The sequence below is a fragment of the Oreochromis niloticus genome, linkage group LG20, assembly GCF_001858045.2.
Source record: "Oreochromis niloticus isolate F11D_XX linkage group LG20, O_niloticus_UMD_NMBU, whole genome shotgun sequence".
In the NCBI taxonomy this organism is placed as follows: Eukaryota; Metazoa; Chordata; class Actinopteri; order Cichliformes; family Cichlidae; genus Oreochromis; species Oreochromis niloticus.
In genome coordinates, this window is record NC_031984.2 from 25,903,424 (window position 1) to 25,912,279 (window position 8,856).

General features: G+C 42.4%; 1 long non-coding RNA gene and 1 other non-coding gene across 3 annotated transcripts; both read right to left on the bottom strand.

The window, feature by feature from the left end:
- Positions 1–286: 286 nt before the first annotated feature.
- LOC109196200 (uncharacterized) lies at positions 287–4,954 on the bottom strand. Its single transcript, XR_002057692.2, has 4 exons — positions 4,901–4,954; positions 4,588–4,736; positions 4,140–4,279; positions 287–1,397 (listed from the first exon to the last, which is right to left on the bottom strand). It is a non-coding gene; the product is annotated as an uncharacterized LOC109196200 (long non-coding RNA).
- A 58-nt stretch (positions 4,955–5,012) lies between these two features.
- Positions 5,013–8,412, bottom strand: LOC109196099 (uncharacterized). 2 transcript variants are annotated; one of them, XR_003215418.1, is made up of 4 exons: positions 8,377–8,412; positions 5,903–6,020; positions 5,546–5,793; positions 5,013–5,071 (listed from the first exon to the last, which is right to left on the bottom strand). It is a non-coding gene; the product is annotated as an uncharacterized LOC109196099 (transcript). The 2 variants fall into 2 exon arrangements; XR_003215419.1 differs by lacking the exon at positions 8,377–8,412 and adding an exon at positions 8,285–8,320.
- Positions 8,413–8,856: the final 444 nt, after the last annotated feature.

Consider the following 8,856-nt stretch of genomic DNA (forward strand, 5'->3'; position numbering starts at 1 on the left):
TTGGCATTTCTTCATTTGGCTTCATTTTCAGATCCAGAAGGGCCCAAGCAGGGTGTGCTGGCACACAGTACTTTAAACCACATCATGGTCAGTGTGTCAGCGCAGCATCCCATCTGCTGAGACATTCCAGTAACAGTCCAGCTCACTGACCATAACACAGAATCCATGTTACTGTCATTCTTAGCCTGCTGCTGTTTCTAGCCAGAAGAACATGGAAACATTAGATCACTAAGAAGTGGTCTATCAAGATAGCAACAAAAATGATGTCAGATATTCAGACATACGGTTTCTTGTAAAATGTCTTCATTACATTTTCTGATTTTTTTTTATTTTTACAAAAAATACCTTTAACAATTTGCCTCATTACATTTCTTGTCAGTCACATTTTATTAAGAGTTTAATTCTTTCTGCTTTACAGTGACTAAGAAACTGTATTATTATCATTATTATTATTATTATTATTATTACACACTGTTACACTGACGCACACACTGTTTAGGAGTGATACTTTACAGAACAGCAGGAAGACAGCATTTTAGATTTAAAGTAACATTTTAAATCCTATGTAGCAGGTTTGGATAAACTGGACAGAGGCAGGTGTAAACTTGTTACACAGCGCTGTAATCAACTTGTCTACTGTCACTGTCGACACAACGACTCAGTGTGAGTCCAGTGTTTTGAATCTTCTTCGGTTTTCTTTCTCTGGTGCCACATGATTAAGTACATCTCAAAACTCGGGTAAATAGAAAATAATAAAAAAGGACACTGCTTAAAACTGTCATTCAACAATTACATTTGACCCTGAATTAGATAAGAAAAAGGATACATGGATGGCTTTAATGTTAGAGGAGTTAAAACAGTTGTTTCAGACAGAAGATGAAGTGGGGAGCTGCACCAAAGGCCAGTAACAGATAAATAAGTATTATTTTCAACAGTAAAATGATTCTAGCAGAGTAATAACTATAGAGTACAGCTACAGAGTAATAATAACTGCAACTGCAAGGTCAGCACAGATATTACCTGACAGTCCCACTTTTTTCCTGTATTAACAATAACATAATCGACAGTATTACAGTTGTAAAAACTCAAAACTGGCTGGTCACTAGAAGCTTTGGCTTTAAAGTTGGACAGCAGAATGTGAAGCTACTGTAGCAGAGTCCAAGTAAAAAGTGGTGAAGCACAAAAAAAGAATCTCGATGTGACATCGATGGAACAATCCTTCCACTGTTCATCACACGATGTAGGCGTAGGCGTAGTAGCACACAGCTGATAACACAGCTAAAGGCAGCAGCACCAGAATCATCTTCCACATGCTTCCTGTGGACTTGTCTCCAGTGGGCTCCCCTGATCGTACAGACGTGTGACTGGTGGAGCTGTAGGTGACCTGCACGGCAGCCCTGAGGCAGAAAGGAGAAGAGGTGGGTTAGACCCGGCTATAAACTCACGAGCTCAGACATGTGACTGCTTCATACTAGTGATGTGCGATACCACTGATTTCCTTTCCGATCCGATACCAAGTAAAGCTCAGGGTGGTATCGACGATACTGATCCGATACCGATACTTTGTACAATAACGTATTTTATTTATTGTATTTTTTTATTGTAGTGTCATCATGATTACAGGACATCAGATTACTTGTTCTTATCACTTACTAATGCAGAATTCATCATATAGAAATAAAACTGAAGTGCGCTATTTGAACATGTTGCCTGCCTGCAGCACTAAAGGACTCCATGAGAGACGTCTGTCTCGCCCTAGCAGCACCTGTCCCCGTCCTCCTCCTCTTCAGTTTGCCTCAACATAAGCTCGTCATATTCTGTGATCTGATTTACTCTGAGGTGTTTGACGAGGTTAGTGCTTTTGCCACAACACCTCACTGTCTTGCCACATGTATCGCAAACTGCGTCTCGGGTGTTTGTGGAGGTAAAATACGTCCGCACATGTCTCCATTTATGCTCAGCCGTTGTGAGTGTGCACGCCAGGGGCTGCGACACATTTACAGGGAGTGCAGAATTATTAGGCAAGTTGTATTTTTGAGGAATAATTTTATTATTGAACAACAACCATGTTCTCAATGACCCCAAAAAACTCATTAATATCAAAGCTGAATGTTTTTGGAAGTAGTTTTTAGTTTTAGCTATTTTAGGGGGATATCTGTGTGTGCAGGTGACTATTACTGTGCATAATTATTAGGCAACTTAACAAAAAACAAATATATACCCATTTCAATTATTTATTTTTACCAGTAAAACCAATATAACATCTCCACATTCACAAATATACATTTCTGACATTCAAAAACAAAACAAAAACAAATCAGCGACCAATATAGCCACCTTTCTTTGCAAGGACACTCAAAAGCCTGCCATCCATGGATTCTGTCAGTGTTTTGATCTGTTCACCATCAACATTGCGTGCAGCAGCAACCACAGCCTCCCAGACACTGTTCAGAGAGGTGTACTGTTTTCCCTCCTTGTAAATCTCACATTTGATGATGGACCACAGGTTCTCAATGGGGTTCAGATCAGGTGAACAAGGAGGCCATGTCATTAGTTTTTCTTCTTTTATACCCTTTCTCGCCAGCCACGCTGTGGAGTACTTGGACGCGTGTGATGGAGCATTGTCCTGCATGAAAATCATGTTTTTCTTGAAGGATGCAGACTTCTTCCTGTACCACTGCTTGAAGAAGGTGTCTTCCAGAAACTGGCAGTAGGACTGGGAGTTGAGCTTGACTCCATCCTCAACCCGAAAAGGCCCCACAAGCTCATCTTTGATGATACCAGCCCAAACCAGTACTCCACCTCCACCTTGCTGGCGTCTGAGTCGGACTGGAGCTCTCTGCCCTTTACCAATCCAGCCACGGGCCCATCCATCTGGCCCATCAAGACTCACTCTCATTTCATCAGTCCATAAAACCTTAGAAAAATCAGTCTTGAGATATTTCTTGGCCCAGTCTTGACGTTTCAGCTTGTGTGTCTTGTTCAGTGGTGGTCGTCTTTCAGCCTTTCTTACCTTGGCCATGTCTCTGAGTATTGCACACCTTGTGCTTTTGGGCACTCCAGTGATGTTGCAGCTCTGAAATATGGCCAAACTGGTGGCAAGTGGCATCTTGGCAGCTGCACGCTTGACTTTTCTCAGTTCATGGGCAGTTATTTTGCACCTTGGTTTTTCCACACGCTTCTTGCCACCCTGTTGACTATTTTGAATGAAACGCTTGATTGTTCGATGATCACGCTTCAGAAGCTTTGCAATTTTAAGACTGCTGCATCCCTCTGCAAGATATCTCACTATTTTTGACTTTTCTGAGCCTGTCAAGTCCTTCTTTTGACCCATTTTGCCAAAGGAAAGAAAGTTGCCTAATAATTATGCACACCTGATATAGGGTGTTGATGTCATTAGACCACACCCCTTCTCATTACAAAGATGCACATCACCTAATATGCTTAATTGGTAGTAGGCTTTCGAGCCTATACAGCTTGGAGTAAGACAACATGCATGAAGAGGATGATGTGGACAAAATACTCATTTGCCTAATAATTCTGCACTCCCTGTACAAAAGCAGCAAGCTGTCAAAATTCAATAAAACCTTCCCGTTGTGTACTCATGGATGAATTGTAGTATTTACAAAACTCGTATATATCCAAAAGCTGATGAAACAATTTCCCAGCAGCAGCTCTGAGTGAATAAATAACTGTTTACAGACTTAACGTGTCTGTATTTGTCAGCTCATCAACAAAAATATGAATAACAAATTTAAAAATATTCCAGCTGATGACAGGAGCTGACGAGTAGCCTAATTTACACCCACAAGTTGAATCAGCGGACACTTGCACCAAAGATCACAAAACACTATCAGCTTCATTTATCCCAAAGTCCTACTTTGTGATTCTCTGAGACAGTTTGAAAAGCAGCCTCTAAGAAGGCATCCACAGTGATTTTTCTGTGCTGATAGAAGAAATGTTAGTTTAAAGAGTCTTCACATTACAACCCAAAGAAGAAAATAATAGAACTATTTCTGAATGAAATAAGACTGTTGTTGGGCACCATCTTTCATTCTTTCACTACTAAGAGTTTAAAACTAAAGACGACTTGAATAATTTTGACTCACGTAATGAAAAGAGAGGTTTGTTTTACTTACCCTGAAGGCTCTGAGGACTGCTAATGGGTCATCGGCTGTGAGTGTCTGCAGGAGTGCTGGCCAGCAGCGATGAGCCATAGGCAGCAGTTCATTTTCCCTCTCACTCAGCACCTGAAGGCACAACTCCAGCACGTCCGTACCTAGAGACAAAGACGCACAACACACCTAACAATTATCTCTGTTTTGATCCTGATTATATGTGAGCTGAAACTAATTATCGAGGTCTTCATTGAGAGCCCAAACTCCTGAGCAGGCACGACTTCAGCACAGACTTATTTCTGTTTCACTCCTGGACCAGACTGAATGCTTTTCCTTGATGAGCATTACACCAGTGAACAGTCATCCACACAGTTCTGACAGGATGAATTGTACCAACGCTGGCGGTCCTACCCTCACAAGAATGATTATTTTTGTTACTAGTCCAACAGTTGACTCTACATAAAACTACCTTGAGTCGGAGCCTGAGGCTGGGATCAGACAGCAGATGAATGCAGCGCTCCATAACATCCTTAGTGATGCTGAGGTGGGAGGGAAGCTCTGCTTTCACATCAGGACTATCAATATCTTACACATCCTTACACTCAAGGGGAAGGACCTCTGCAATGGAGCACATGTACAGTTAGACCACCAGTTTAGCAGCGAGGTTCAGATTTCTATGACTCTTAATTACAATGATCCATCTCCTCTACACTCTGAATCTAATATAACCACCACTACAGCCTATAGCTTATATTCCACTGGCCCTTAGACAGACCTATTACCTCGGTCTTCAGTGTTATAATCATCCTCTATTCCAATGCCCTCTGTCAGTTCTTTCTGTTTGCGGTAATTCAGCAGGAATTGGCGAATGCTGAGGTCTTCCTGGTCACGGGAGCTCTATCTGGAGCTGGCAGACGTACTGGTCCTGCTTCAATTGGAAGGAAACCACCTCGCTAAAGGAAAAACAAGACAACAATATCAAAATAGGTTTGATTACAATAAAATAAGTCAGTTCATCAAAATCAGTGTGACACAGACGCTGATGTTTTTTGAGAAGAGCCCATTAGTGACATTTAATTCCATATTTTTACCGTGAGGGCTTGTAAAACTGCAAAAACTGCAAACACCTATAGTGCCGCTGTCTAAATATTATTATGAATATCAATTCTACAACAGAAAACGACTCAGCATTTAAACCATCACAACGTATTAAATGTTTCCAAAGATACTGATAATTTGATAACGAGTGAAGTTATATATCCTGAAACGTACTCATTGATAGAAATTTTGAAAGGCACTGCAGAAAACATAAAGTTAAGCAACATAAAAATTGTGGCAGTGCATGCAATGAGTCACATTTTCTTCTTTGTCCTCTTTGACTCCCAGCATATGTGAGACTCAAGCTGACATCACTCTTGAAATCTTACCCAGTGCCTTCATGAGCACGTGCAGCGCGGAGCAGAAAAGAGCAGCTGTGCGCAACATTCAGTGACAGTGCACTTGCTGGCATCTCGGGTGGGCAGAGCCCTGATTCAGTAGGGTGAATAAGGGATCTCGTCTCCTCCGTACTTAATGAGTGTGGTGTATCTGTCAGTCATGTCTGGCACATAAGACACCAGGTAGGTCCCATCATGGTTGTCACAGATATTTGCTTCTTGGGCTTCCCGTCTGGGTCCTTCAGGAGAAAACAAAAACTGTTACCTAAATATCAACACTTTGGTTACATTATTGTGCGGTCCACGTTCATGCGCTCACAGTGATCTGCACTGCCAGCAGTCCCTCACCTGCATCTTTGGCATCAATGTTGAACTTCACTGGCAGAGAGCTGGGCACTCCAGTGATTTTAAGGCCGGATCCACTTGCACGCACCTTGCTGGCATCATGGGTGGGCAGCACCTTCACCTTGTAAGGGTGGACAAAAGGGAAGAGAAGAACAACAGTCTCACAAATGAAAGGAGCCTCATTTACAGAACCCAGTAAACCACACAAAGACTTTTCCATTTTTAAAGCTGGCCAGAGTGCAACACTGTAACATGTAACACCTAGAAGGTTCAGATGGTTGCAGTACTTTGCTCATTTGGATCAAAAGTTTTGGGGAAAATCTTTCATTAAATCAAGTGATTGTAATGCTCTTGCTTCCCTTGTGTAGTTAACCATCTATCATTTTAGATGTTTCATTAGCAGCCTGATGAAATTAGCTGTGTCGTTAGCCCACTTCAGCCATCCAAACAGATGACCATCTAAGGTGAATTATGCAGATCACCAGCACAGTACACAGATTACCACTTCTTATTCCAGCCAGACTTGTTGTTACTTCATTCTAATCATGCAGTAACAACAAAGATTTATTCCTACTGGCTTTTTAAAATGTGCTTCTTCTATTTGATTTGATTTGATTTGATATACCTTTATTAGTCCCACAAGGGGGAAATTTCATAAGGCTGCCGACCTATTGCACGCAATGGCGGCGCCATCTCACCCTCCGACCATACATACATTACACAAAACATCACATGGGGAAGACAGGTCAGAGGGGTATAACATGGAAAAAGCACCACACGAGGAAAGATAAGGAGAAAAAAATAACTCCCCCCAGACTGAGCTCCAACAGGGAGATCAGTTTGAGAACAGAAAAAAACACCTCTGCACATAGCACATGAAAAAACTCTTAATACACCAAAGAAACACATGACAAGCAACAGGGGCGGGTAAAGGGTGAGAGACAGCCGATTTAGACAGTACATCCGGGCCTGCAGCCTATGCGCTGGTCTCCATGATCCACCGTCAGCATCGGAAGGGAATAAGCGTCGAAGGCGTTTGGAAAGGGAGGGGGGATGAGTGTGTGCATATCAGTGTATATGTATGTGTGTGCGTGTCCAGAGTTCAGCTGAGACAGTGTCCTTCGCCCTGCCAGGCTAAGTAAACAGTCTTCCAGCCAACCCAGGTGGCCTTGCATAGAATAGGAAGGAACAGACTAAACACAGTCTGTAATCAGGGTGTTGTTGCACAGCTCCAGCCTTGCAACCGCAGCTGGCGCCGAGAAGGTATCCGCATGAAGTGATGGTGCTTTTTACTTTAGTGCGAACAGCTTATATGAATTTCAAAGCAGTTCTACAGTCCAACACTGGTCTCTCAATCTCCCGATGGAGAGCCGCGAGCTTCGCCATACTTGCATTCTGTGATGTTGTCATTCTTGTGCTCAAGGAGCCGATTCTGAAAAACTCACGACAGTGTGCCTCCCCGAGATGTCATCCAATTTACGCTCAGAGATGTTATGCCGAGCGAGCCCTTCCGAGATGTAATCCAGTCTGCACTCAGAGATCTTATTCTGAGTATTCACAGCAGCCGTAGCCTTTCCAAGATCTTATCCGTGCTGCACTCAATGAGCCCATTTGAGAAACTCACGCCTCGTCCCATCGTTTCAATTCCAGCGGGCAGCCTTGTGGAGGTTTGAACAGCCGGTTCCGCTTTCTTAATTCTTCGATAAGCCAGGGCCAAGCCAGCTCCGATCAGCCAGAACCCTGTTATCATGGTTCCGAATAGGTAGAAATCTTCAGCAGTCAGGCTCACCTGAGCCCAGACTTCTCATTGAGAAAGGGGTGTCAATTGCATTCAGAGACCAGTTGATCAAATCCATAATTCCTCTTTTAGGTTTTAGAAAACAGACTGTGAGAGATTGTTCCAGGGAAAAGTAATACAAAAAACACGAGACTAGACAAGGACATAAGAGGCTAAGCAGGGAAGCTAAGGGAGAGGAGAAGGAGAGGAGAAAAATGCGACTGCCTTCGTCAAGAGCAAGAGCAGAAAAAAAAAAATTCTAGAAAAAAAATTCTAGAAAAACAAAAACATGTTATCACAGGCTTTTGTTTTTTTCAATGACATCTGTGTTGGCTGTGTCAGTTGCAGGCAAACATTTATCATAATGGTTAGATATTAGGAAATAGCTTAAAATTAGTGCATATTTAACTTGTTACACTGCCTTAATGTTGCCTGCATGGGATCTCCTCATCAGCATATGACTGTACCCTGGATGATGATATGTGAGGAGCTTGAACTTGATTCGCTAACACAAACTAATTTAGCTAGCTTAGCACACATGTCTTGTGGCAAGATATATGCACCTAAATGCTTTAAGTCATTGGCTGTTCTGCCAAATTCCCACCAACCTGCAACTTTGTGAGCTGACTGTTTCGGGATTTTTCTGTTTTAGACAACAAAATTAAAAGAAAAAGATCTACAGATTCAGGCTTTTCCTTACCTGTGGTAGTCGCGTAGAATGACGTCACTGACAATGGTCTAAGTTGAAAACAAACTTTCTCAAACAAAAAAAAAACAAAACAAAACAAAAAAAGAAGAAGTGAGTCGGCGTGTCATCTTTACCGAGCACCATACATGTTTTGCCTTACATTAAAATTATTATTTTTCCTTTTCAAAAATAATTTGTCTTCAGAGAAGTCAAATATATCAAATTTGCACGAATTCCACGGCCCGGCAGGTGGCGCAGAGCACTTGTCGCCGGCCCCTGGCAGCTTGAAGCACACACAGTCCTTGGTTCGATTCTCACTCAATCACTCATGCCGACTCCTGTCTGGAGCTTCGGTCTGCTAGGGGGATTCCTGGTCTGCGCAGGGAATCCCGACCTTTTTTTTGCTTTTCTGTTTTTCTTTTTTTGGGGGTGTTGGGGCCTTTATTTATAAAGCTGGGACTATCTCCGTTGTCATGGCTACCAACAACAACG